The sequence below is a fragment of the Perna viridis genome, chromosome 3, assembly GCF_037379345.1.
Source record: "Perna viridis isolate PV_CMFRI_1.1 ecotype Kerala chromosome 3, ASM3737934v1, whole genome shotgun sequence".
Lineage (NCBI taxonomy): Eukaryota > Metazoa > Mollusca > Bivalvia > Mytilida > Mytilidae > Perna > Perna viridis.
The window spans coordinates 42701725-42710496 of record NC_142447.1 but is presented as its reverse complement, the minus strand read 5'-3'; the positions used below and the strand labels follow the sequence as shown (position 1 = coordinate 42710496).

Sequence of the window (8772 nt, the reverse complement as noted above, 5' to 3'; positions counted from 1 at the left end):
CACCTATTCGCGGCCAATATGGACCAAACCAGGGCCAATGCGGCATCATAACTTACGGTCGTTTGACACCGCCAGTTTTAGTTAGAATTGGATTTCATGAACTGTGATCACCAGAACTAAAAGCTGCAGAAACACAAAAAAAATCTTCCATTTTATACAAAAAGGATATTTACGACTAATTGATACAACTGAACCTACAGTACATGTTCTTGGTAAAACACGTAAACAACTGTTCTACAAATCACCTAGTTGAGTTGGTTAATAAAATTGTCAATAAATATGTAATTTCATGTTGGTCCTGTGATAAGTTTTTGGTCAATCATATTGGCCTCGACAGTCATATTGGCCCTCGGCGATGCCTTAATGGGGACCAATACGACCGCCTCGACCAATATGACAGACCTCAAACCTATAACAGGGCCAATATAAAATTACTTATTTATTAACATAGTAAAGCTCGCGGTGCTCGCAGATTTAGGCAATGCCTACCCCATATTAGTCTATAGTTTAGTTTATATGTAATCTTGGTTGCATTGGTTCTCCTATTCAGAGGAGGAAGTAGGAAGAAGAATTCTGGTATTCCCCTTAACTATATATGGGGTTTGATTGCCTTAGTTAGGTGAGTTGACCAGTTCCTTAAAATAGCATTTGGCTCAGAAAATTATAAATAAATCCTTGTAATGAATCATGAAGGAACAATTACACAAAATCTTTGCGTCGTGGTCGTAAACAAATGAGCCTATGATGCATGCTCTAGAAAGTTCGAAAATATTTCAGACATATCTATAGATCATACCACGTGGATCATACTTAGTACATGGGGATATATGTGCAATGGCGCAGTCTGTTTGTATATATGTAAGACCAATTTTTTTTCTGAAAGATGGATAGTAGTAGTTACTATAGAGAGTGGTATTTCGGGTATCGGGACACGAGCCCGAACCAGCCGGTGGAAACAGGAGTTCGGAATTCTCGGACTTTTACGTGACTTTTGAAGTAAAATCAGACTTTCGAACGGTATTTTGTGAAAACCATGCTGTCACATTGGGGGTCGTCTGAATTTGAGTTTCGTGTACTCACATATGGACATATATTCCACCAAAATGTAAGTGACACATTAAGGTGAATACAAATGAACCTGAAAATCGTAGTTTGAGATAATTCCAAACCTTCTACAAAAAACACCGAACTTTTTAAAATTTTCTCCATTGTGTTTTTTTATCAGCAGCTTGCTTATGAACTTCGGCATATTTGTCGCTAAATTAATGTTTTATTTGAGTATATTTTTTCATTTCGAACATGACAGTTTGTTTTTATTTCAATTGTTTGTTATATTTTCTTGTTTTTATATTTTTATATATCAAAAAATTGATTAGCAAAACGAACGAACATTAATGATCTGCATTCATTAATGTTTACAGTGCCGCCATGATGAAAATACAAATATTTTATTTAGCTCGAACACAGTTACAATAATGAAGAACTATGATAAATAACGTAAGTGTTTATCATATATCATGTATTTGTTAATTATAATTTGTCTAAATCATGTGCTGTAGTCTAAGTAAATGTGTGCAGTATAAATTACAGGAGATATGGTACACAAGAAACTTTCTTAAGCCTTACATGTGTACTGACTACTGTATACATGTTCCATAGTCCATACAAACATTTTTATAAAGACATGAAGAGTTGTCGTTGAGTCAATGACTGTTGATTTTCATTTAAATGAAACAGTCTATGATACAAACTTGTTGAACATGATGAAGGTAACACAAACAAAACCTTACAAGAATCTGTTATTTGTGTATACTATACCCCATATTTCATTTTTGAGAACAAAAATAAATTCATATACAAGGTCAAGGAAACTCCAGTGAAACAAGTATTGCTGAATAGTTGACCAATAGCAATCAAAAACAATATTTAATGTTCCTTGGTATTGTACATGTAAGTCATATGAGAACATTTCATACATAACTTGAAGAAAACTACATGAATTATATGATTTGGAAATTAATCTAAACATTAACATATACATTTGTATGACCTTGTATATAACACAATTTCCAATTTTTAAGAAGTTTATCGTGCTATTTTTTTTTACTTTTTTAATAGATCCATAAATACAAGCTGTTGACTTACATTGTATATCAGTAACTAAGGATAATGAACTAGTTTTATCAGTCATCAGATTTCTTTTGCACAGTATGTTGTCATGAACATGTACAATTATACCATAGTCATCACAGTATGATAAAAGTCTATCCATGTTGATTTTCAGTATCTCTTTCCATATTAAAAGGAAATATTTTTTGATATTTTCCAGAAAATTTTGGATGCAGCCGTCATGTTCACCTATCAATGATACAAGTTACCAGACAAATCATACATAACAGGAAGCTCTCTTCAAATGAAGTATGATAATAGATTGTGTAGGTATTTGAGGTTCAGTATACAATATTTTTATGCCTTTTTAAAAAAAAAAAAAATTAATATTGATTTGGGGTGTTCCAAAGGTAGGACCCACATCTTTTGTTGGGAAATGTTGGAAGTAATGTGGAAAATTTTTGCAAAAATGAGGAAATTATTATATTGGACCCCCACTTTCAAAGTCTTTTGATTGTTCACTAGAAACTCATTAGTCAATTTATTTTAGAAATGTATTTGTGTTATTTCTACATGTGTAATGTAGATAGATCCCATATGTGTTTATCATTTAAAATGTAGCACTACAGTTCCCATGACACTTAAATGAAGGTTGTAACATAGACATAATATTTTAGCATAATGGGATGTTTTGTTTGAATAAAAAAACATCCAATGATCCATATAATGTAGGGTTTACTTAAATAGAGGTCTACTTCAATACAGGATTCATGAATCACAATAACTTTGAATATGAGTATTATGTATATTTATTACTGATTTTTATACTTCCAGGTCATCCTTGGCATATATATGACTGAAAAGAATTCATACATGTATAATTTAGATGATCTTCAATGCTGTTCAAATCTCTGCTTGCACTGTAATGAAAGCTGATATGAAGCTGAAGTTTGAAAATAAATATTTTCAAAATCATATTTTTTATTCAAATGTACAAGGTTTAAATGTGTTGTGCTTCAAAAGTAAAAGTCACTTTCATACATGTATACAATAACAGCCATGTATACTTCTTGACAGTACCATCCTGGAATACAACCTAGAATCCCTTGCACTGCAAGCTGTCACTCTATCAACTGAGCTAAAAAATTACTTCATTGTTTTCTGTAGATTAGGTTGATTATGGTCTTTTGTAAATAGTTTTACTTTATTTATTTTTGGGCCTTTTTATAGATTGCTTAATGGTATGTGGTTTGCCCATTATTGATATCCATGTGGTGATTTCACTTGTAGAAGCTTAATCGTTACTTGCTTTGTTTTTTGAATGACTCATTGGCAAACATAAATGGTACATGTATTTAAGTTTTCTACTTATGACTAGTGAGTGCTAAATCTTTCACTACTTCTCGAACAAGTAATTTTGTGTAACAACTATTTGGCTAAGCAACTGTTGATTCTGTGAGGTAGCACTATGAAACCGCCTCAAAATGTCATAATAGTAGAGTAGTATAAAGCAGGATCATTTCATACAGTAAAACATTCTTGTCCTGAAATGCAAGAAATTATTGCAGTATGCATTGAAACCACAACCAATCAATGAAAAAAAACAAGTTCCATAGGTAAATAGAATGAAATATAAACATTCACAGACATTAAACATTTTGAAAAAGAAGAGATTTATTGTTGAATTTTGAGCTAATCATAATCATGCCATGTACTTGCACCTATAATTTACATTGAATTGATCTGAATTCATGGTTTCCTTGTATAAACTCTACAAGACTGGTAAATTGTGATTTTTTTGTTCACAAGTTAAGAGAGATAATCATACCATAAGCTCATGATGCACCTGTTTAATAGGACATCTTATCGAATGATAATTATTAGACAACTGTGCTGGTAATACCTGTTCATTGGTCAGAGGGGGTTGGCACATCTCCTTTTTACCAGAAAATTAATCATTTTCATGTGTAAAATTGACAAAACATGGAAAATAATGTGTTAGCATCACCATCACTTTGGCTTGCACCCCTCCTTTTCAAAGTGTCTGGAGCCGTCCCTGTTCACTAATCTGTAAATAGCTTTCATCATATTTTGCTTTAACCGTCTAGCATGAAACAAGTTGCCTGTTTTGAAACTATTTTAATATTCTCCATTAAAGCAATAAAGAAATAAATAAAAAAAACAATACAATGCTTAGGTAGCAAACCATATTATACTCCAGCAATGCTAAAGGTTGTCTGGCAAGCTATTTTCTGACTTGGTGCCATCCTAGGGTATATGGGAACGGAATTTCAACCTCTTACGTTGTAGGAGTAACAGGGACGGATCCAGGATTTTAGATAGGGGCGCACAGTAAAAATTCTGCCGAGCGGAGCGAGGTGACACAAATTTTGAGGTTAAATTTTTGAAACATTAGAGTGGGTGCAATGTTGATATCTTTTGTGGTAAAATTAGCGAGAAATTTTAAGTTTCAACTTGAAACCGCCTAAATCTGCCCATGACAACCCATGCTTTGCAAATTTTAGGGGGCGCACTCCCCCACCAGAATACGCCTCCGAGTAACCATGTTGATTTTTATGAGTGGGGTCGGGGCTAGGATCACATTTGAAATAGAAAGGCAGGACAATGATATATGATTTTATATAAATACAAAGATGCAATAGGCGAAAAAAAGGTTCTGGTTTGAATATTACATAAAAAGATCCGGACACAAAATTTGACTATATAGCCCCCTTTTCCCCCTTACGATTCAAATGGATATAGGAATGTATCATTATTTACCTGGGAGGGGGAACTGGTCATTTTGAAATCATGTAAAATTTTCTTGACCCCCATGATATTCTCTTATCCCCCGTAAAAACTTTTTTTTTAAATGTGATACCCCCTCTATTAAATGTGCGTATGGAGTTTTCGTATACATGTAACAACTACTACATTATGCCAGAGCTTGTCGAAACTACGCAGAGTTTTTGTATCGCGCTAGAATTCTAACAAACAAACTTCTGGAACAAGGTTGTGTTGCTACAAGATTGAAGTCATCCCTAAAGAAGTTTTATGTTATGGTCGTCATCCTGAAATCGTGGATCGCTATGGTGTATCCATCTGCGCCATGAAAACTGAATTGTTCAACGTGTCATGGTTTTCCTTTCCTCTTTCGTCTACCCCGGACTTGTCTTTTTATGAGCAACTCGGTGGGTGTATCTAGAAAAGCAGAGGACGCTTACCCTACTGGCGCACCTGGTCCATGCTCCAAGTTTATAGTGGAGTCGTAGTTGCTCATTTGCTTTCGTTAATTTGTATATTTGATTTTAACAAAATTTCATGTTCTTTGTACGTCTGTTTTCCATGTCTGGCCTTTGTCCCTGGATAACATTCTTCTTATTACCGTTTTAACCGTAATTCCCTTCACTACTCTTTGAAGCAAAAGCAGTTGAGATGTTAAAGAATTCTTACAATAAAAAAATCAAGTCTTCAATTCCAAAACTTGATACTTTGGAAAAGTCTTATCAAAATCAAGCAGAATCAGACACAGCACTTGAGATTCAAGATATTGGTAAGGAAATTGAATCGTCAGCAGATAAGTCGGACCAATTTGATATAATAACTGTAAATGTTTTAGGTCCTGATGGTTATGTTGATATGTAAACTTGATTTTACCAGAGATCATGCATGCGACAATGAAATAAAATGTTTAATGGTGGTAAAATATGTTTTAATATGACTGGTGTAATGCTCTGCTTAACTTAAAATTTGGATCCCCCTTGAAATCCATGTGCAAAAAAATGACCCCCCTCTTTGAAGTTGTAAAACAACTGAACCCCCTTTTCCACTTTCAGAAAAAAATGACCCCCTGGATATATGTACTTGGTATGTTTAAATTTTCAAATGTCTACGGTTTGAATATTATTTGTAAATTGTTATATAAAGGATGCCGAATCTAGAGGTTTAACCTTAAAAAAAAGCTGTTATGCACGTGGCTAATTACAATATTCGTTATGTTTCGGCTAAGTTTACAGCCAATGAAATGAACATCTCGTTAGCGAGAACACAGGGTTACTTTATATATTTATCGGGCATTTTTAAAGAACCCAAAGCTTTTCCGAGAGGAAATAATCGCCATTTTCTTGCAGCATATTTCTCTGTTTCCTTCCCCTTTCCCTATGATATCCCCTGCCCGAACTAAGTTTCCCGAAACTGAAATTCATATCTGCTGAAATTTTATAGATGGAGATATTTAGAATTGAAGCAGTTTAATGTCAAAAAAGCTGTTCTATGGCACAATCGAAAATGTAAATTTTCCAATATATGCATACATGAAATTCATTGTCAAAATTGGTATTTTGGGTATCCTTGGCAAGGGTAGGTAACTCATGCTACAAAAAAAGAATGTAGCTAAGAGACTTCTAATAGTATACCTTAAATTTTCATGACTTAAAAAAAAAATAGACAGTCAAGGGGCAGGTCGAAATAAATTTAATTAAATAAGTGTAAATAATGTAATAACACAATTGTGTCGCACTAAAATTCTCACAAGTAGGCTCCTGGAACAGGGATATGTTGCTACAAGATTGAAGTCATCACTACAGAAGTTTTATGGTCATCATCCTGGATCGTTATGGTGTATCCAACTGCGTCATGAAAACTGATTGTTCAGCGTGTCATAGTTTTCCTTTCCTCTTTCGTCTACCCAGGACTTGACTTTTTATGAGCAGCTCAGCAGGTGTTTCTAGAAAAAGCATAGGACGCCTACCCTACCGGTGCACCTAGTCCATGCTCCCAGTTTAGTGAAGTCCTGAGTTGGTCATTTGCTTTTGTTACTTTGTGTGTATGATTTTAGTTACTTTATGTTCTTTGTTGTGTATGTCTGTTTTCCATGTCTGGATTTCATCCCTGGATTACATTCTTTTGATTACCGCTATAACCTTGGTTCCCTTGATTACTCTTGCCTAACTGAATAACAAACAGGAAAGTCCATATTGTATTTGTCTCACAAAATTACACTTCCGCCACCGATGATTGAACCTTTGACTGTTCAGCTGACAAACCAGCGACAATCCAATGCGCCTAAAAAACTAATCCTTTAGCCAAGTCAATTTACCACTATTTAAATCGACCCATGCAGGTCCAGGTGTCAATAGAATAGGCCTGCAGCAGTGCTAAGCTTGTCATTAAAGGCAACTAAATAGTGCTCAGGACCCTAGCCAGGGGCTAGGGCGCTCTGCCCACAGAGCAACTGGGTTGTGTGCCCCAGGTGGTGGAATGGGGTACCCCTGGTGTGTTACATGCTGAGGTTGTCAGACTACAATACGGAAAACCTGACCGCAAACCATAGTGGTGCATCGTGTTGGGAAAGATGCCAGATTACTCGCACGTTAAAGAACCTTACTGTGGTATTCTCCCACACTAGGAACTATAGGGCTCCGCCACAGGAGGCTAAATTGCCCGACCCTACCCACCTCTCCCTATTTCAAGTGGCAATAAAAAATTTCTTGACCCCCATTATCCTTGTGTCCCATCCCATTTTTCATATCGTCATCATTTCATGTTCATTTTATCATCCACTTCATGTTCATCGCCCGAATATAGCTGAAATATTGCTGCTGGGGTGTTAAACCTCAACAAACAAACAAACAAACAAAATATTTAAATCTCACTACTACAATGCAGGTAGGTCGACCTTCCACAAAATAACAAATGGCAATACGGAAAACAAGATGTAATACAAAAACTAAAGCATTTGCAATATGAACTCCCACAAAAAACCTGAAGTGACATTAGGTTATCTAGCAGGTATGTCCTGTTCTGCAAGTTGCACCTGTCTGCTAAGGAAAGAAATATTAGTGTTAGATTTCAAATGGATTTTTGTGAAAGCTGTTAGTTTTGTATGTCATTTTTTATCACCAATTTTGATAGATTTGTCATTCTAATGAAAAAAAATATTGCCTGGGTGCTTTTTCATACTCTCTAGTGATTTTTGCCCCAGAACAGGAAAAAACATGATTTTCAAGATAAAAAATTTTTCTGCCTAATTTATTTTTAGTGATTCTTTAAATCATTTCACCAGCAGAAAGTTTATCAAAAGGAGTTGGTAAGGTGTCACTAAAAAGCAGAAGTGGAATACAGTGAAAAATTTGTAAAAGCTGAGATAAATTTGGTTTAATCTACTTTTAACTCGTATATATAAACCTCCTACAAATTCAATAAAAATAAAAATCTCCCACAAAAAAATATAAGATTTGTGGAAGGTTTTTGGTTTAGTAATTACTATATTTTCTGTGAAAAATACTAAGTAATTGCATATTTACATAAAAAATGAGACAGTGTCAATGGGGGAGAATCTCTAACATAAACTGTTCTAAAGATTAATAGGTATGTTTACGTTGTCACTTTGACATGTTCACCATATCCTTATAACTCTAACATAAAGTTATTCATCATGATATATTGATGCTATAATCATGTTCTCTACACCAGCTTATGGAAACAATATTTTTTAAACACATCAGTTGTATATGGCAAGCTAAAGTGGACAAAAAGCCATATTTTTTAATATTAAAAAATGAATTTCTTATATTAAATTATTTTTTAATACCAAAAAATCCTTTTTCTAATATTAGAATTTCATTGAATTTATAATGTTAGAAAATGAATATTTGATATTGA

At 34.3% G+C, this 8772-nt stretch overlaps 1 protein-coding gene across 6 annotated transcripts in view; it reads left to right on the top strand.

Moving 5' to 3' along the window:
• Positions 1 to 537: 537 nt before the first annotated feature.
• The window catches only part of LOC148622347 (uncharacterized), a 34112-nt gene continuing 25877 nt past the window's right edge, over positions 538 to 8772 (top strand). For 2 of the 6 annotated variants that reach the window (XM_088572198.1, XM_088572200.1), the window contains exon 1: positions 655 to 858. The gene's annotated coding sequence lies outside the window, so the exon portion shown is untranslated. Of the gene's footprint in view, positions 620 to 654; positions 1106 to 5992; positions 6399 to 6449; positions 6469 to 8772 lie in introns of those variants that run through there. The other 4 variants (XM_088572199.1, XM_088572197.1, XM_088572195.1 and 1 more) reach the window with 4 other exon arrangements.